This window comes from Camellia sinensis, chromosome 2, assembly GCF_055761805.1.
Source record: "Camellia sinensis isolate YWXY chromosome 2, ASM5576180v1, whole genome shotgun sequence".
NCBI classification, from domain to species: Eukaryota; Viridiplantae; Streptophyta; class Magnoliopsida; order Ericales; family Theaceae; genus Camellia; species Camellia sinensis.
The window spans coordinates 172,876,972-172,898,972 of NC_138962.1; the positions used below are offsets into that span (position 1 = coordinate 172,876,972).

At 39.1% G+C, this 22,001-nt stretch overlaps 1 pseudogene; it reads right to left on the reverse strand.

Moving 5' to 3' along the window:
* Window positions 1–22,001, reverse strand: part of LOC145819247 (protein neprosin-like) — a 137,848-nt pseudogene that overhangs the window by 60,757 nt on the left and 55,090 nt on the right.

Below are 22,001 nucleotides of genomic sequence, written 5' to 3' on the forward strand. Positions count from 1 at the left end.
ACTACAATTCAGGACTCAAATGTCACGGTCCTGTATCTAATCTCGCAGAGTGCAATGCAAGACCGATGAATCATCAAAGAGTCCAAATCTGGCAAATCGTTTTTGAAAACATATTTTTTTTTAAAGAAGTGCCAAACACAGACTGCTTTGCCAGATACAGAGTCGCCACCTAAATATTTTATTTTGGAGAATTTAGGAAACCCGGACTCGTTTGCCTAAGGCCACGTGTCCGTCATCACCAAAGTTGCCTCGGCTCGGGAACTTGGGTACGATTGGGAAAGGTCACTTCGTGAACACCCCTGCTCGCCCGATCAAAGATCGGCCTCTACTAACCATGATATCAAGTTTTGAAAACATTATGTGCTCTTATTCTGGTTATTAGCCTAGATTTACTACGTGATGCATACAACATACAAGTATAGATTGGATCACCTGAATTGGAACAAAGCGCCTCATGTTTTCTTTTGAAACGGTTTGCTACTCGCAAGTAGGCTAAAATGCAAATTTGCCACCCTGAGGTGGGCTTAGAAAACAAGATGATTTGCCACTCTCAAGTGGGCTTAAAACTCACAGTCAATGCATTATTCCAATTCAGATAATCCAACCTTCACCCACACGCATTCATGCAGGTATATCACATAAGTAGTTAGCCTCATGGTAAACATGCTATCATGGCAGTCACTCACACGCATGCAAGGATGCTAAAGCATAAACCCTTACCGAGTACTCCGAGCCAAAACAGAAACTAGTTAGTAATCAATGCATGATCCTAGTTCATGTTAAGATGGCTAATGCAACACATGCAAAATGCAACTAGAAATAGGCTCGGCTATCCTAAGAATGGCATATGAGATGCTACAGCTAACACGTATTCAACTTAGAATTGGAATACAATGCAGTTAGTATGATGCGCTGAGCCCGGTGCATGCAATACAGATGAATGATGCAAACATGCAAGCATAAGTATGCTAATTGAAACATGCCCTAATCTAACCATCATAAGCTGGTAAACAAAAGGGAGAAAGACGTGGGGTTGGAAGACATACATCACACACACGCACACTTATTACAATTGTGCCCTCGCTCGGAGGGTCCGAATAAATAATACAGTCCGAATAAATAATTAACTGCTCTAGCTAATTAAATATTACAAAACCCTAATTAATCAACAAATTAACTAGAAAAGCAAATAAATTAGCACGCAAGCTAAATGGACCGCCTCAGCTCTGTTCCGAATGATGAAAGGTGTATGCATGCTCGAGTCACCTAGTCGGTAAATTCCATCGCGATGCCTTGCCTCACCCTTGTTTGCAATTGATCTCAGAAACTTGCACAAAGCTCCAGAAGGCTGAAACTCCACCTTGGGAAGGCCATTGACTAGTTATTAGCATGGGAGACCACCTGCCGACCACCCTTTGTGGTGGAGACCAAAGAGGGTGGTCGGCCTGCAAGAAGATCTAGTCGGTCGACCAGTTTCCACCTCTGGTTTTTGGTTTTTCTACAACAAAGGCAAGAGAGAGAAAAGGCAATGTATTTTCAACAAATGTGTGCATGACCACTCTCCCTATCATTGCACAAGCTCTAGGAAGTGTAGTCCTCGATCCTCGTGCCATCAATCACGCATCTCGATGCATAATGGCCGAGGAGTCGAATTTCACGACTCAATGGGACATGAATGCACATATAAGCAACTAAAGCCAATGACTCTATCATGGATAGTCAAGAGTGTCGGCGACTGAGAATCGAGGCACGATTCGTCACTTGGAGTACGAAACGTCCCTCGTTTCCCGTGTTTGGACTAAACCCTACTCCAAACACAATGCAATATGCATGACATGCATGAATGCAACTCTAACATACAACCTAGATACAAATGCCACTGAATGACGCAAACATGCAAGGGATGACATGCAAACATGCTACTAGCATACACAATGCTATGAAATAATCAATGGCATACTCAATGCAAGATGATTCTATATGGCATACGCAATGCATATGAAGACTAACAAACACAATGAAATGAACAAGGCATACACAATGCAACGATCAAATCATGCAACAACGTGAACTAAATGGCATACACAATGCAAGATGGTCTTAAACCAACATGAGTGGACCTCAGCCACACCCAAATCAGTGGCCATATGATGAAAATAAGACAACCGAAATACATGCAAACATGCACGAATGCAAAGAACAGATCCTAAGGCACAACATGCAACTCTAACAAAGCATAGCAAAGGATGAAATATGGCATAGAATGACACATGATCCAGCTCTAAAATTTGATACACAATGGCCCCAAAACATGCAAACATTTCACACAATGCATGCTAAATGGCCCGAATATCGAAACTAGTGAAGGGCGTTACACTAGAGGTACACAAAGCAATGCACAAATGGCAAAACCAACCCCAAACAGACCCTAGGCAAGTCCAAGACAGTGGGAAATTGGTCTAAAATGATGGTTCAGAATGCGTTCAAATAAAGCCCATGCAATGGTCGGTAAATGAGGCATACAAGCCCGACTCTCTAATGCACTTAAAGAGTGGAAATCATGGGAATATGGCATGCATATAAGCTCTGAAATATGATGTTCAATGGCCCCAAAACATGAAAACACCTTAGTATATGCATGCGATGGACCTTAAAACTCAAAGTTAAGCATGGATATTGAACTACAGGCATGCAAAACAAACATTATTCGACCATGAGACCCAAAAACAGAGCTAAGATAGTCCAAAACATGCACAAAATCAGTTTAAGGCATGGCCAAAATATGCTAGAAAAGGCGGCCAAAACATCATGCAAAACAAGCTAGTGAACCATGATTTGCACTACAACTATATGAAGCACATGAGAGGTCACCAAACCAACCAAAAACAGAAGTATTCCATGCCAAAATATGACCAAAAACCCACTGAAACTCAGTCAATGCATGCAAGAATGATATGTCCCTTTGAAAGGCCAATAAGAGGGTTACTCTACACATGTGTAATGGACATACAAAATGGCAAAACCACCTCTGGAAAGAGGTTATAAGGGCCCTAAAACTCACTGAAAAGGGCCCGAAATGAGGCTAGGAAGCATGCAAATGAAGGCTCCTTTGAAAGGCCGTGAAGAGGATTACTCTACACATACAAGATAGACACCTAACATGGAAAAAAAAACTCTGGACAGAGTTCATGCAGGTCATAAAACTCACAAATAATGGCCTGAAACATGTTCAAGAAGTGTGCAAATATGGGCTCCTTTGTAAGGCCCATAATGCTAGAAAACAAGACAAGGGGTGAGAGGGTTACCCTCTCTGATTTTGATGCTCAAAAACACATAATAACCACTGAAAATCCACTGGATTTCAGTGGTCAAAAGGGCCAACAAAGCTCAACACAAATGCCCTAATGCATGGCTCAAAACAAAGAGAAATGAAGCATGCAAGGAGGTAGATGACCCCCAATAGAAAAGAGGTCTCAAACAAACATGTTAAGAAGCTTAAAACAAGACTTTTTTAAGTTTATGACAAAGCCCAAATATGCTTTCAAACTAGGCTAATATATAAAGAAAAACAATGCTAAGTTACCCTTGTAGTCAAAAGAGCCAGCAGCTTCTGGACCAAAATAGTAAGCCTTCAACCTTTGAAAACCAGCTCCGAGGTGCTGAGAGTGATGGTGGAGGCGTTAGGATAGGAGGTGTATTGCAATGGTGCAAGAACAATGGAGCTTTGGAGCTTGGATGTAGAGAGATAGAGAGAGGTGTATGTATATGCCTTAGCCAAAAAATTTCAACCCTTGCAAGTGGAGAGGAGGATCTCTCTTATAGAAGAAGAGGTCCGAGGCTTCTCTTAGAAGCTTGGAGAAAAAGGGCCAAGCTTCTTAAGGAAGCTAAACCAAAAGGGTCAAGCTTATTGAGGAAGTTAGACCAAAGGGGTCAAGCTTCCTCAAGAAGCTAAGAAAAGGTCAAGCTTCTCTAAGAAGCTTAGAGCAAAGGGTCCAACTTCTATAAGAAGCCAAAACAAGAGGGTCAATCCTCCATACACGTGTATGGAGGATGGAGCAAATGCCTCCCAACTGGCACAGCTGGATAGCACTCAGTGAGACAAAAAAGGAGAAAACTGGCCGACCAGTTCAGGTGGTCAGCCGACCCCTTGCCCTGGTCGGCCGACCAGGTTCAAAAGGGTCAAGCTTGAAAGGTGGTTGGCCAGCCCATATTGGTGGTCTCCCAGGTGAATGCAACTCAGTGGTGGTATGGGAAACCAAAAATTGTGGCCGAGAAGTGAGGAAGACCAGCTCTCTAACAAGAAAATCGGGCGGCGAAGAGAAAGGTGGTCTCCAAGAAGAAAAGGTGGTCTCCCACCATTGTACCACCTTCCTAACAATGAAAATAGGGTCCATGCCAAAAATGAATCCACACCGATGCAAAACGAGGGTTCGGGGGTCAAAACGCGCAGCCAGGTACCCCGAAAACTGACTATCAAGCACCGGAAGTGGCGTGCGACCACGAAGGTGGTCTCCCGGGCCATAGTGTCCCTCTAGGGAGAGGAAAAAAGGTGTGTGCCAAAAACCAGAGCAAACGGAGAAAGTTAAGCGGTCCCGAACCGAGGCGCATGGCCGACGGCTCCAAAAATCGGAAACTGGTCTCCAAATGGGAAAAGTGGCCTATGACCACGAAATGTAGCCTACGGCCACTGAGAGATGGTCTAGAGACCTCTTCCTCCCTTCGGGAAAAGAAAACAGAGAAAACAAGACCTGATTCGCAAACCGAGGTAAAGCACAAAAAGTCCCGAAGTCCGGAGGCAAGGCTCTCAGCCGAGACTTCGTGACCTCAGAACGAGCACAACATGCGCGATCACCGAGTGCTCAATCGATGACGTCTGAGTCTTAAGGTCGGTCAAAAATGGGTTGTCTATACTCACGAATAAGGTCAGGAGTAACAATTAGAGACTTAAACCTGACCCATGTTTGGAACAAAGGACCAACATCGTCAAGCCCCTCCATATTATGGTAAAATTCCCACACCAAATCAAGATTTTGACAGCCTTAGAAGGAAAGAACCAACTCCCCACCCAAAGGATCAAACAGTGGACGAATGTGGATGGACTCAAAAGTGTTTGGTTGGATATTGCATTCAGGATGAATAGTCCGTGAAGGATAGGACTCTCTAAACAACTTGGCTTTGTCAGTCGAGGGAAACCAGTCTGTATTAAAAGAGGGGCGAGAGGCAGTGGACTTCTTACGCTTAGAAGTGGACATGACTAAACCAAGAATTACCCAAATGAAACAACCACAAATCCCCTAACCGAAGACAAGAATTAAAATCAAAAAACACAAAACCAAACCATTAGCAGCAAAGTCAAATCTATCAAAATTAAATAGCCAAGAGCAGTATGAATCAATATGACCAACCCTCAATAAGATCAGAATATAGCAGAATGCAGATTTGAATAGCCAATGAGAACATAGTGACCATAACCAAATAACCAGATAGATAGAATGAAAAAACACTAGAGCATAAGGCAGTGATCATACCTAAGACACAACTCAATATTCCATAACTCAAATAAAAAAAACACGACCCAATATTCCATAACAATAATCACATTGCAACCAAAAATACCTAAACCAATCAGACCATAAACAAAAGTAGACAAGACACACAAAACTCGAACAATACGAACAAGTATGGATAATGAAGATGAGAGGAACAAGAGACAATAAAAAACATATAAAGAGAAAAAAAACAAAATCTGAGAGATACATACCTGAGACGACCAAGAAGTACGTGAAACAAGATACTGAAAGAAGCACACCAATCAACAGCCCAAGAGGGAACAATCACAGACTTGCCAAGGAGCCCTAGGTGAGAGAGAGATCAAATTTGGGGAAAAAATTGAACTAAAGAGATGAGGGAAGGTTTTTTATATCAAACCAGTCCACTCGAGCGTGGATTTCAATGCTCGAGCGTGTGCTAAAACACATGTGGCTACGCTTGAGCAAGGAATTGGACACTCGAGTGCCAAAAACAACTTCTCAGAAGTTTGAACAACTCTGCAAAAATGCTGGAGGGATGAAACATACGCTCAAGCGTGAGAGTTTCACCTCGAGCGGGGACAACAGCACTCCAATAACCAAAACACCTTTTCTAAGCAAATAAAACCAACTCGTACGGAGAAGTGTGACCTGTAACAAAACAAATGTGAGCATAACCCCAAGACTATGACACTAAGATGAGATAATCCACAAACCATGAAGCTTGTAAACTTACGAATTTTGAAATTATAAACCACAAAATCATAAGCTAATCAGGTAAAATTTAATCAATGATCATAAGCTACATGAGAATGCACAACTCAAAACCAAACATGAAAGCTCACAAAAGGAATGTGTGTGTGTGTGCAATCCTTGAGAGGCCACAGAGCTAGAGTTAATCCTCACATTGATCGAATGGCTGGATATCCAGCAAGTGTAGCTAAATAGCACAGAGAAAAGTCAAACCACTAGGAATCAAGGGGTATTTGTTGAGTAAGCGCGGAGGCTCCCCCTCAATCAATGAGCCCTTTCTTTTGTATATTTATTATGAGACTTTTCTTTTCTGTGGGCACTCACTGGTGGCTTGCACGCTCAAGAGTATAGAGACCAAACTAGAGAAGCATGAAATCAGAAAGGATGGCCTGGTTGGTGCCTCTAAGGTAGCCTTTTCCTAATGCCCCGGACTTTAATGAACTGAGGGAGGAACCGTGAAGGTGAAAAACGCTGGTAGATGGTTAAGAGACTTAACATCACCCATGATATACCAGTATAGGTCAATTCCTCAAATAATGTAAAAGATACAATGTTAGTGGTCCATAAAGAACTTTGATCACTTGTGCGGAAACCCCTTACAACAGTTTATCTCAAGAATGTGTTCAGAATGAGATCATGAAGTCAATGAGCATGGGCATTCAGAATGAGCTATGAACAATGAAAAAATGAAATCTAGCAAGCAGCATAAGAGGTGTTCATATTTTTCTAAATGCAGGGATGACAGGAATCAATGAGAATGAGATTATAGCACCCAAGTACCCATAAAAGCAATCATTCACACCCCCTTAAGTAACAGGTAACACCTTAGTAACTGAGCACTACACCCAAGGTCTTTCTAAGGAACTCAAACCTAAGAAAATCAAGGGGTTTTGTCAAACTATCAGCTTTTTGATGCTTAGTGGATATATGTTCAAGAACGACAAGGCCTTTTTCCATTGACTCTCGGATAAAATGATGATGAATGTCAGTGTGTTTGGTGCGAGAGTGTTGGATAGAGTTTTTAGAAATGTTAATGGCACTTGTATTATCACATAAAAGAGTGAGTGTGTTCTAGTCAATTCCATAATCATGAAGCTTTTGCTTCATCCACAGCATTTGTGCACAACAACTCCCTACAACAATGTACTCTGCCTCAGCTGTCGAAAGAGAAATATCATTTTGCTTTTTGCTATGCTAGGCAACCAAATTATTCGCAAGGTAAAAACACCCCCCCAGATGTGCTCTTACGATCATCAACACACCCTACTCAATCGGCATCAGAAAAATCAGTGATTTTAGCTGTAGTGTCGGTCGAGAACCAAATCCCATAACCCAATATCCCATTCACATACTTAATGATGCGCTTGACAGCAATCATATGAGACTCTTTAGGACAAGCTTGGTAACGGGCATAAACACCTACACTAAATGCAATCTCAGGACGACTGGCAGTGAGGTACAAGAGACTCCCTATCATACTTATCAACATTAGTACCAGAGGAATCTTTGGAAAGGTGAAGACTGGTGCTGATGGGAGTGCGAGCATGTTTGGCCGACTCAAGACCGAACTTAGAGACAAGGTTTTTGGCATACTTAGTCTAAGAAACAAACATACCCGAAGGAGATTGTTTAATTTAAAGACCTAAGAAATAAGACAACTCTCCCAACATGCTCATCTCAAACTCACGTGTCATACAATCTGAAAAGTATTTAACAAGATGATCAGCAGTGGATCCAAACACAATATCATCAACGTAAATCTGTGCAACAAGTATATGAGACTTAGTATGTTTCACAAATAAAGTCTTGTCCACACTACCCCTTTGAAAATTATTATAAAGAAGAAAGGTAGTAAGTCTATCATACCAAGCCCGAGGGGCTTGTTTCAACCCATACAAAGCCTTGTCTAACTTGTAGACATGGTTTGGATATTTAGGGTCCTCAAACTCTTTTGGTTGCTTAACATAAGCCTCTTCTTTCCAGTACCCATTCAGAAAGGCACTTTTCACATCCATTTGAAATAGTTTGAAACCAAGAAAGCATACAACATCAAGTAAAATATGAATAGATTCGAGATGTGCAACTGGGGCAAACGTCTCATCATAGTCAATACTCTCTACTTGTGTGTAGCCTTGAGCAACCAACCTAGCTTTATTTCTAACCACAGTACCATTCTCACCAGATTTATTCTTAAAGATCCACTTAATACCTATCACATTCATGTCTCTAGGTCTGGGAACAAGAGTCCAAACATTGTTACATTCAAATTAACCTAATTCTTCATGCATAGCATTGACCAAACTATCATCTAGTAAGGCCTCTTTTATATTCTTACGTTCAATTAATGAAACATAACACATATGAGATACTTCATCCCGAATTTGTCTTCGGGTTTTCATTCGATCTGAGACACTTCCAATCACCTATTGAACTGGATGATTCAGTTTCACCCTTGCCGATGGTTTGAACTCTGGACTTGTGGTGACAGAAGCTTCAGAAGTGGTGTCTTTCTGTGCACTCTTTGGACTCTGACTTACCTGAGACGTTGGTGCTGTCTCAACTTCTTGTGGTTGGACCTCAGCTTCTCTTTGACTTTGTGGTTCAGTATCCAAGATTGGAGACTCACCATTTTCTTTCTCATTTATTGCTAAAGTAAAAGAACCTGTGTTTTCTATAACCACATTGATTGATTCCATTAAAGATGAAGTTCGTAGGTTATAGACATGAAAAGCTCTACTAGTGGTTGAATACCCTAGAAAAATACCTTCATCACTTCGGAGTCAAATTTTCCCAAAGGCTCTCTATCTTTGAAAATGTAACACTTACTCCCAAAAGTTTTGAAGTGTTTTAAATTAGGTTTCAATCCCTTCCACAATTCATATGGAGTTTGTAAAGTGTCGGGCTTTAAATACACACGATTTGTGACATAAACAGCAGTATTTAAGGCTTCAGCCCAAAACTTTGGAGGAACTTTCTTACTAAGGAGCTTGACCTTAGCCATCTCTTGAACAACTCTATTCTTCCTCTCAACAACTCCATTTTGTTATGGTGTAATAGGTGTTGAAAATTCATGCTTAATTCCATATAAATCACAAAAATTCGAAAACGAACTATTTTCAAACTCACGACCATGATAAGTTCGGATTCTTATGATACGCCCAATAGGAACACCCTGTTCATTTTGGATTTTAAGGACTAAGGCTTGGAAAGCATCAAATGTATTAGATTTTTCTCTTAAAAAATTTACCCAGGAAAAACGAGTAAAATCATCAATAGTTAAAAAAATGTATTTTTTTCCCTCCAATGCTTTCAGTGCAAGTAGGTCCCATTAGATCCATATAAACCAATTCAAGAGGACGTTTGGTTGTAAAGTTGTTCACCTTTTTATGCGGGGCACGGGTTTGTTTTCCAAGTTGACATGATCCACACACATGGTTCAGATTCTTACCCAGTTTAGGTACTCCTCTCACAAGCTCTTTGTTGGCTATCTTAGTTTGTTCTTTGAAATTCATGTGACCTAATCTTTGATGCCACAGATCAATGATACTTATGATGGCTGAGTGGCATATGAGATCATTAGTGGTAACAATCACATAGTAGTTATTAGATGTGCGAACTCCATGCATGACAGTATTTTCCTTTTTATCTAAATTTCACATTTATTTTTTGAAAATAATACTTCATGGTGGGAATTATACATTTGACTAATGCTCAAAAAAATTTCTTTGAGGCCATCAACAAGTAATGCATTTTTAAACTTGGGAAGACCAGCCACCCTTATAGAGCCCTTACCAATGACTCTAGAAGTGCCACCATCTCCAAAGGTAACAATTTCACCTTCATATTTTTCAAGGGAGGTGATGTAGGATTTGTCATCTGACATGTGATGAGAGCACCCACTATCAAGGTACCATATGTGTGAGTCACGTGCTTTTAGAGCAGTGTGAACGACTAAACAAGTCAAGTAATCTTTTCTCACCCTTATCGTTTTGGTCTTAACAAAATCAGGTTTGGCGGTCTTGGTAAATGTCTTAGTGTTGTGAACACCTTCATGTATCTTAGTGTTCTTCCTAGACATGTAAGGTTGTCTCTTAACCAAAAAATTATTAGAATTTCTACCCTTTTGAGGCACCTTACGAAACAATTCAAAGCAATAAGGACGAATGTGGCCATACCTACCACAATGATGACAAACAAAAACAGGTTTTACCTCCCTTTTGTTGATCTTACCCCCGTTAGGCAAATGAAGAGGGGGATCACCCTGGTGCACCTTTAGCTTTCCCTTTGCTTGAGTCTTCAAGTCATGAGATGTAGAGGTCTGTCCCTTGTGAGCTGTCACATTACCATAGCCTAGCCCACTTTTTTCATAATCCATTTGTTGAGACCCGAAGATGTCTTCTAATGGCTTGGAACCTTTGTTCTACATGGCAATTGTGGCTCTAGCAATTCTAAGTTCTTCATCTTTATGACGAACCATCTCTTCCAATGTAGCTTGTGACATCTCAAGGCTTTCAATCTTCTCTTCAAATGCGGCATATATTTTTAGAAGTTCATTCCTTTCGGTCTCACAAGATAGAAGTTTCCCACATAGGTCTTGCCTGTCATTAGAGATCTTGATGACATTCTGCTTTGTTGTTGCTATTTCTCCTTTTAGCTTGACATTCTCGCTTTCACATGCTTTGAGCTTGAGAGTGAGTTTGTCATTGATCTTGGACAAATTTAGAGATTCATCGTAAAGCTTTTCGTAAGCTTGTTGTAGATCATCACCATCAATCTCAACATTGTCTTCTGATGTTTCATCATCTTCTTTTTACTCCTCTTTCTCCTGGACCTTATCCAGTCGAGCAACTAAGGCAGGAAAAGTGATAGATAGTGGTGAAGATGACTCTCCTCTTTCATGAAATTGACTCAAAATGTCCCATGTGTAGATGCGTCCTTAGACTTCATGCTACAGTTCGGACTCAAATGTCATGGTTCTTAATCTGATCTCACAATGTGCGATGTGAGATTGATAAATCACCAAAGAGTCCAAATTCGACAAATCGTTTTGAAAAATTGATTTTTAAGAAAGAAGTGTCAAACATGGACTACTTTGCTAGATACTGAGTCGCCACTTAAATATTTATTTTGGGGGAATTTAGGAAACCCTGACTCGTTGCCTAAGGCCACGTGTCCGTCATCACCAAAGTTGCCTCAGCTCGGGAACTTGGGTACGATTGGGGAAGGTCATTTATGAGCACCCCCGTTCGCCCGATCAAAGATCGGCCTTTACTAACATGATATTTTGTTTTGAAAATATATGTGTTCTTATTGAGGTTATTAGCCTAGAATTACTATGTGATGCGCACAATACAAAATTATAGACTAGATCGCCTAAGTTGGAACAAAACATCTCATGTTTGTTTGAAAATGGTTTGAAGGTGCTACTCGCAAGTAGGCTAAGACGTGAATTTTGCCACCCTCGAGTGGGCTTAAAAAACATGATTTTGCCACTCTCAAGTGGGCTGAAAACTCGCATTCCAATGAATTATTCCAATTCAAGTAATCTAACATTCACCCACAGGCATTCAGGCAGTTAATCACGTAAGCAAATAGCCTCATGGCAAGCATGCTGTTATGGCAACATTAACACACATGCAGTATGCTAAAGTGTAAACACTTACCTAGTACACCAAGCCAAAACAATAGCTAGTTAGAAATCATGCATGATCCTAGCTATGTTAATATGGCTAATGCAACACATGCAAAATGCAACTAGAAATAGGCTCGGCTATTCTAAAATGGCATATGAAATGCAACACTTGATACATGTATTCCACTTGGTATTGAAATACAATGCAGTTTGTATGATGCGCCGAGCCCGGTGCATGCAAGACAGATGAATGATGCAAACATGTATAGCATAAGAATGCTAATTGAAAATGACCTAAAACTAACCATTGAAAGCAGGTTAGTAAAAGGGAGAAAGACGTGGGGTTGGAAGACATTCACACACTCACACACACTTATTGCAAAGTTTGCCCTCTCGACGGAGGGTCTGAAAGAATAATACAAATTGACTAATTAACTAACTAACTAGCTAATTAAATATTACACAACACTTAACTAATTAAACAAATTAATTAAGCTACTAAAGCGGTAAAGAGGCCTCGGAAAGAGGGACAAATGCATGCATGCTCGGCTCTGCTTGGAAATCTATCGCCATGCTCATGCTGCCTCTGTTTACACTGCTCTGCACCTCTGAAAACTGTGCAAGTCTCAAGGATGCTTCTTAATCACCTTCTAGGTGTTGTGAGAGGCCATCGACCAAGGGTAACTGTTCATCGACCAATAATGGGGCTCTCGGCCAGACACATTTAGCCTATTGGCACTGAATATGGTCGACCGACCATCTATTCCTACAGAATGCTCCTGTTGCTGCAGAGGACAAACAGAGCATGGCAATGCATTTTTCAAGACAATGTTTGCACAACCACCCTCTCTATCATGTTATGAACTTAAGGGAGTGTAGTCCTCGATCCTCGGGCCATCAATCACGCATTTCAACGCATGATGGCCAAAGGAGCCAAGTGTGCAAATGAATATGGAATGAATGCACAAAACACATAAAGGCCTCACACTTTATCATGTTAGATCAAGAACGTCGGCGACTAAGGATTGAGGCACGTTTCGTCACTTCAAGTACGAACGTTCCTCGCTCCTCGTGTTTGGTTTGGCACCCCAAACCAAACACAATGCAATGCATGCAAGTATGCCAAATACAATGCAACATGGAAATGTAATGCTATGCAACCTAAGCATGCGCAAGGCTAAGGTAACAAGCATGCCAAATGCAATGCAACCTAATCAAGCGTGTGACGAAATGCAAACTAGCAAGCATGCAAGATGCAACCTAAACGTACAAACATGCAATGTAATAGGCATGCGACAACAATACCAATAACGAGGATGTGACAACATGCAACGCAATAAGCATGCAACGACACACAAACCGCATGATCCATGGACTTACATTGAAAATGGATAGGCCTTAGCCACGCCAAAAAAAATAGTGGCCAAGGTGATGAAGTGATAGAATGAAATGCACAATGAGCATGCACATGCAATGGTCCAAGAGTTAAGGCATACGGTCACAACACCCAAACATGAGCAAGGGGTGACAATCATGGTAGTATGGTGACACCATAAGCTCTGAAATTATGTTAAGAGTGATGCCAAATCAAACACATAACACAAGCAAGGCATGGTAATGGACTTCAAGTTCAAAGCTAACAAGCTAGAATGAACCAAGACTATACAAAACAATGCATGCATGACCAAGACAACACTGAACAGAGTTTAATCATGGTAAAACATAAGGGAAAGCTCCTTGGAGTTGAGCCAAAACATGCAAGAATAGTGGTCCAAACACAAAATGCATGTTATGCAAACATGCAAGATTACTCTACAAGTATGTGAAGCATGCAAGATGCCATCAAACCAACATGGAATAGAGTTAAGTCGGGTCCTAAAAGCCACTAAAAAGTGCTGAAATAGAACCAAGACATGCTAAGTAAACATGCTACTCTTATAAGCCAACAACACAAGCATATGAGACATAAGGAGAGAGGGGTGTCCCCTTCCTATACAAGACTCCAAAGCCACTTCTCCACCACTGAAAATCCTCTGGGTTTCAGTGGTGGGAAGGTCAAAATAAGATGATCCCAAAGCTCAAAAGTAAAGGCACAAAACAAGGCCTAAGAGGGAGTAGACAACCCCTAACCAAAAAGTGACCTTAAGCAACCATAACAAGCATACAAAATCAGAACTTTTTGTAGTTTAGAGTCAAGCTTGAAACAATATAGAAGTATGTGTAAAAGCTTAAGCAAGAATGGGGTATAAAAAGCAAGTTGACTCACCCTTGAAGAACAACTTCAAGAACACAACTCCAGCAATCTTCTTGGATCAAAAACAACCCAAGAACTCTAATATCAACCTTCTAGTGCCTCAGCAACCAAGGATAGTGTAACTCTAGGTGTTTGTGTGCAATAGTAAGAACAAAACACACTTTTGAGCTCAAATACACACACAAATCTAGAGAGAGGGAGATATATACAGAGAGAGATGTATCTAACTTGTATATCAGATTTCTAGAACCCCTGGAAAGGGAGAGGAGGCTCTCCTTTTATAGAAAACCAATTTTGCAAAGCTTCTTGGAGAAGCTAAGCAAGGCTCAAATCCCTCCATACACGTGTATGGAGGGAGGGAATTGTGTGTGCCATCTGGAACAGCTGGCACAAAATATCTGCCAAAAGCAGATGAAAAGGGGTCGGTCGGAAAATATGGCCGATTGACCAACAAGGGTGGCCGACCAACCAAAAACAGTGCCGATCGACCAGCCCATTTGGCCGATGGCAAGAAAAAGGGGCCGATGACTTCAAGCCTTGGCCGATGGGTTGAGGGGATGGCTAACAAGCCACCATCTTCCCTCAAAAGCAAAAACACAAGTCTTTGGTCCATAACCAAGCACAAGACAGACAAGTTGAGAGATCTTGAGGCAAGGCGCGCGGCCGAGACCTCCGGGAACTCAAAACGAACACGAGCATGGATGATCATCGAATGTTCAGACGATGACGTCCAAGTCTTGAGGACGGTCAAAAATGGGGTGTCTACACCATGCATCTTTGGCCTTTGTGCAGTGAGCAACCCATTGCTGTTCTTCATCAAAAATTGCTTCACGAATAGTAATTAAAACTCTCTAATTGCTCGGATTGTTAGTACTTTCAACATCCTCTTTAATGGCTTGCCAGCCTTCAAGGTCGAAAGCTCTTAGAAACGCCCTCATTCTGATCCTCTAGTACAAGTAATTACTTTCATCAAAGGTAGGAGCACGGTGCGGATTCTAACCACGAGCAAATTCCACTAGCTTCGGAGGAGGTTAAGTGAAAGTGGACCAGAATGCCATGAAAACACTATCCCTGTCTTCACCGGATTCAGTTTCTTCAGGTTCTTGCTCTGACCCGCTTTCATCATCCCAAGTCACTGTATAGACTTTCTTCCGATTCTTTTTCGATGGACATTCAAGAGCAATATGTCCAAACCCTTGACATTGATAACACTTGACCCCTTGCCCCTTTACAATCTTCTTGTCAGTTTTTGGAGCAAGTTTTGGTGGAAAAGTTTTGGGTTTATCATTACTCTTATCTTTTGAAATAGGGTCTCTGAAATTAGGCTTCTTTTTCTTTAAAGTTTTTTTGAACTGTTTAGTAAACATAGCCGTCATCTCAGACTCTAGATCAAACTCACTCAAGAGTTTTTGCAGTCTCATGAGCACTAGTGAAAGCCACGCTATCTTTTTGTTTTTTCTTAGAAATCTAGTGTGCTTCATAAGTCTGCAAGTTTCCAACCAACTGATCAAGCTTGAGGATATCAACATTCTGAGCTTCCTCAATAGCTGTCATTTTTTATTGGAACCTCTCGGGTAAAGACCTCAAAATTTTTCTAACAACCTTAGCTTCAGGGATTTTTTCACCGAGTGTGAAATAGGAATTAACGATGTCACTAAGTTTAGCATAGAAATCATCAAACGTCTCATCATTATGCATAAAAAGAGTTTCAAAGGAAGAGGCGAGACATTGAAGTTTTGACCTTTTTATAGAAGTAGTACCCTCGTGAATTGTTTCAAGAATGTCCTAAGCCTCTTTTGCTACCTCAGACGTGCAAATACGATGAAACTCTTCAGGTGTGACGAAGTAAAAAAGAGGGAATTAAGAGCCTTATTATTCCAACTCGAGTTTGGATAGTCAAATGCGTCCCATTTATCAAGGGATTTGGGAATATCAACACCATTAATGGTGACAATAGGTTCACTCCACCCATAGATAACACAGTGCCAAACTTTCTCATCGATAGATTTTAAAAACGCTCTCATACAAGCTTTCCAATAAGAATAGTTTGACGCTCTCCTTGCCAAAGAAATCGAACCTTTGCATTGCACAACTTTCATCACCAAGTAAGCAATCAGTAGCACCCAAGTCTTAAGGGCGATAAAAAATGGGGTGTCTACAACTGGTAGACTTGACAATACACTGGATAGAAAATACACTAGTAGACTTGGCATTTTAAAGATTGAACCCTATCTATCAGTCCTGTTGATTCAAAGGATGTGCTGGAGTCAGATTTTAGTGAAACAGAAATTTGGGCAGCCATCCAACATTGTGATGGAAATAAGGCCCCTAGGCCTGATGGTTTCAATCTGTATTGCATTCAAAAGTGCTAGTCTATAATGAAAGGTGAGTTCATTCAGTTGTTCCAAGAGTTTCACAGTAATGGGAAGCTGACTAAAGGGGTAAACGGCTCTTTCATCACTTTGATTCCTAAAAAGGAGAACCCCACAAATTTGAGTGAGTATAGACCTATTAGCTTGGTTAGCTCAATCTTGGCTAAAGTGTTGTCTAGAAGGATAAGGCAAGTGCTCCCTAAACTCATAGGAGAAGTTCAAACTGCTTTCCTTGGTGGCAGATGCATCCTTGATGGGGTTCTAATCGCTAATGAAGTGGTGGAGTGGTGGAAAAAGTCCAAGAAAAAAGGAATCATTCTTAAATTGGATTTTGAGAAGGTCTATGACTCAATGATGGAAAACTTTGGGTTTGGTCAAAAATGGATGGGCTGGATTAGGTCCTGCATTTCTACGTCAAGGATTTCAGTGCTTATAAATGGGTCACCCATAGTAGAATTGTCTCCTCAAAAGGGGTTAAGACAAGGTGATCCACTATCGCCTTTCTTTTTTAATATAATGGCTAGAGGTTTAAATATTCTATTGGAGAGAGCCAAAGAAAAGAGGCTGATCAGAGAAGCTTCAGTTGGTCATCAAGAGCAGAAAATTTCTCATTTACAATTTGCAGATGACACTATTATTTTTTATGAAGCCAAATGGGATGAAATCATTGTGCTTAAAAGAATTCTGAGGTGTTTTGGAGTCATGTCAGGTCTTACGATTAATTTTCATAAAAGTATTGTTTGTGGAATTGGTGTGGAAGAGGGGTTAGTTAAGGAGTTTGCTAAAAAACTTAATTGCCTCAGTCAAAAATTACCTCTTTCATATCTTGGATTACCTTTAGGGGCAAATCCAAGGAGAAGAAGTACTTGGCAACCAGTGGTAGAGAAGTTTAAGAAGAAGTTAGCATCTTGGAAGAGGAGATTCTTGTTATTTGGTGCTCTTTGACAAAGTTTATGTTTTGTTCTAACTTTGTAGTTATGGTTCTATGTATAGCAAGTTTCATCATTTTATTTTTCCTTTTCTTTTTTATTTCCCCTCATTTTTTTTTCAACAAAAAGAAAATATTTTATTGATAAGGAAAAATTACAAAGAGTAACAATACATCAAAAGTCCAAGGTGACAACAATGCATCATTGCCGACTAGACATATATACATGCACATGATAGTAATTTAGTAAACATAGATATAGACACAATTCATCTTCTTAGGCAATTTGTTTTTTTTCCAAACTTCTCAATGTATTCTGTTGTACTACTTGTGCTACATAATTTATCAATAAAAGTTTTTTTCCGATAAAAATAAATAAATAAATAAAATAAAAAAACAAAGGCAGATACACAAAAAGAAAATCTCTAGCGGGTGGGAGAAGCGTAATTAAAAATAGACCAAATGGACTTGGACATGAATTCTCATAGGATATGATTAGCATCTTCAAATACAAAGTAGCAAATGGGGCAAAGAGAATTAATGATAACTCTGGGCGAAGCTAAAGTGGCCTTAGTACTAAGGCTCTCTTGGAGTACAAGCTAGAGGACGTGGTTGATCCCAGGGCTTATAGGAACCTTCCAAAGTTAATTCCAGTCTTGAAGGGGATGAAAGGAGGATGGCTTGCTTGTATATTTGGCTTCTTAAAAACAAGATGGGAAAATTATGATAGTGGTCCCTATACTTTGATCATTGTTTCATTTCAGTTCTCGTAATTTCAATTGGATCGATTTTGACCTTGAATTTATGATTTTATCCTTGAATTTATGATTTTATCTTAATTTAGTCTAATTGATTATAACTCTTAGCATTTCCTTATGAAAAACACACACATAAGTGTCATGTGTCATATTTTTAAAGGTAAAATTATAAACTTACTTATCTCAGTGAGTTAACCTCAACCAATTTAATGATATTTTCTTTAAAAAAAAAACTAACGATATTATCAATTGAATCAAATTAATAAAGTGTAGTGACCTAAATAGCACAACAAGTAAAATATAGTGACCAAACAGTATAATTTGTCCAAACAAGATTGTTTTAAGCTCCTTTCTAATTGTCATAAAGTACTGAACTTGCCCACCTCTATCAGTCTTGCCTTTGTGTGTTTGTTTTAGGGCGAAGCCTCTCCTCCTCCCACGTCATAAGGTAACCTTATTGGTGGGTTGTAAACCAACAAACATTGGGGCAACTCAGGCTTAACACTTATAGGGCCACAAAGGGAAAATTGGGTTCGACCAATAATGGTGGGTTGATTAATGACCATAATGAATTTTGGGGAGCTAAGTTTTGTACAAACATCCTTGCACTAGTATCATTGCTGAATTTTAAGCCTTACGAGATGGGCTTAACATCGTCGTCAACCTATTTCCGATGTACCTAAAAAAAAAAAAAAAAAACATCGTCGTCAACCTTAACTTGAGAAACATTGAAGTAGAAGTGGATGCTAGACTGGTAGTGGACCTTTTAAATAACAATAATAATCCCCATCATATACTCGACAACATCATCCTACATTGAAAAAAGAGAGAATTATAACACAGTGGAATAGAAGAAAAAAATAACATAAACATGTGGGGTGCAAGTGAATCTGTAATGGGATGTAAATAAACAACTGCGAGGGTGCAAGTGCTTGTAATTTTCTATCGCACTAAGATGTAATTCTCTCTTAAAAATACCTCACAGAAAAAGTTAGGGTCAATCAAGATTAAACACAACTATGAATAAACAAATCAATGCGCCAGCTTGATGGCCAACATATATTTAGCACCATGGCTATAGGGTTTCATTTTCTTTATCTAGCTCCTAATTGCATTTCCAATCAACTAGCACTCGATGTGAATGTAATTTAACATGATAGATAAAGTGTTACCTTCCACACAAGTAAGTTGAGTTCACCTTGGGAAGAATTATAACGAGAAGCAGGAGAGATGGTGGCCCCCAATTCTACTTTCTTGCTGACTTGAATAAAGCCGGAACAGAGGAGGTTGTAGCATCCCAGTGTTTTTATAATCATCACTCTGTCAATTTATCGCACTTTTTTTTGAAACAGTGAAAAAAAATTATTGATGATCATACACATTTCCAAGAGATAACAATAGCTAGAAATTACACAGCAACAAAGACAAAAATACAGTACAAACACCTTGCACCCTTCTTCCTTTAATGTATCTTCTCACTTGCCTAAGATTTAGTACAAAATTTTGAACTGTAAAACTATGTTCTGAGTAATATGGTCTCAACCATAATGCAACTCTAACTTTTATCACTGCACATAATTCAGCCACACTAGGGACTGATGATGCATTGAACACAACATCATTTCTAAGATTCCACAGGGACCACAACACAACCAAAGGTATGCCCCGCCAAATCTCTCTCTCTTTACTGCCAAGCCTCTCCCCATCCCGCTATAGAAGTATCCCTTCAACAGATCCAGGTCCCCTTGAACATCCCACCAATTTAGCATTTCAGCCCACACATTCGACGCAAAAAGGTAGGACGCCATGACATAGTTCACTGTTTCAATCTCAGCTTTGCAAAACAAACACAGAGTTGATGCATTGCTTTGGAGCACAAAAATTCTTTGGCGAAAAACTGTTGTCTTTAATCTACTTTTCCATGCCAGCCACCCAAAAAATTGGACTTTGGAGGAATGTATTTTACCCACACTAGTTTACTTAGCCTCCGTTTGGGAAGTGGGTTGGCTTTTTGGCTATTTTAGCCTGGGCTATTTTAGCCTGGTTTGGAAAGGGTTTTTTGACTTTTTAGCTTTTTTGGCTTTTTTTGTGAGAGAGGATTGTAATGATTATGGGTTGGATTTGATGTTTTATTTTTTGTGACTAAAATAGCCTATTTTGTTTTTTGTGACTATTTTAGCCAAAAAAGCCTGACTTTTTCTTCCCAAACGGAGTTATTCTCAAATGAGGACTTGCAGGAGCAAAAGCCCCATTATGTACAGAGGACACTGAGAATACCTCTGCTGATGCTGCTAACCATACTAACCAATCAACCTAATCATCAACTAAATTAGGTGCAGCACCCAGGAGACTTTTACCGTACTTTTTTAACCCTAAAAAAATTAAAATGATATTGAAAATGTAAAGGATAAAGAACTAATAAATCAAAAAATATGATCTTATAAGCTGTTTAATCATTCTTTTTTTCTTATGAATCCAAAACTCTCATTAAAGTAAAAATTACACAAAAGGGTGACTTACACGTTTGGGTTTAATTTTTTAGAAATAAAAATGGGTTTCTCCAAATTTGAAATTACATATTTGGGCAATCTACACTATAAAAGTTTTGAATTTCCCTCATTTTGGAACAAATCCAACATTATGAGAAAGAACGTAACATTCCAATGTAACACTCTAATAACGTAACACCCCAATGTAACACACTAAAAAATTTCTTAGTGTACTTTTTTCAAACATAACAACGTAACACTAAAAAAAAAACTACTTACGCTGTGTTTGGTTGGGGGATTTGGAAAATGAAAGGAAAAAGGTAGGTGAAATAAGAATAAAATATACGTACATTTCACCTAATTTTGCGCACATTTTCCCTTTCATTTTTCAAATCCCTTCCCAAATTCTCCAACCAAACATAGCATTAGTGTAATTTTTTCAAACGTAACACTCCAATCAATGTAACACACTCAAATGTAACACAAAAAATACTAAAAATACTCTTTAGTGTACTTTTCCTAAACGTAACACTCACAATTTGAAATTATACATTTTTTTCAAAACTTACTAAGAAATTTTTGTACTATTTTTCGAATGGTTTGAAAAATCCTATATCTTTTTGGAATGGTTTGAAAAATCGCACATACTTTTTTTTAGAGTATTACAAGTGTTACGAAAAAAGTGCATTAAGAAATTTTTTTGTGTGTTACATTGAAATGTTATACTAAGGAGTTTTTTTGGAGTGTTATGTTCAGAAAAAGTACACAGAGTGTTTTTTTAGAGTGTTAGATTGGAATGTTACAATTTGAAATTATACATTTGCTCAAAATTATTAAAGAATTTTTGTATTTCTTTTGAAATATTTGAAGAATCCTACATCCTTTTGAAATGTTTGAAAATCTCATATTTCAAGTCAATGTGGTACTCCTTTTGAAATGTTCAAAAAATCTCACATTTTAAGTCATTCCAAATAAAACAAGATTCCTATATAAAAATTCATCACAAATTTGATTCCTATAGGTTATATATCTTACCTTTCTAGAACCAAAAATAAAATAAAATAAAAATAATAGAAATACGGGTATAACCGTAAATCTATTTTTTCAAAAATATATTAAATCTACCTTTCCAAAATTGATAGGACTAATTGGTCTATAAGAAAATTCTTAGGATTAAATGGATCTCCTTTGAGAAAATTTTTGGGATTAAATGGATCACTATTTCTCAAAATAGGATTTATAAGTAAATTTTTCAAAGATAAATAAATAAAGGGAAAGTTACCAAAG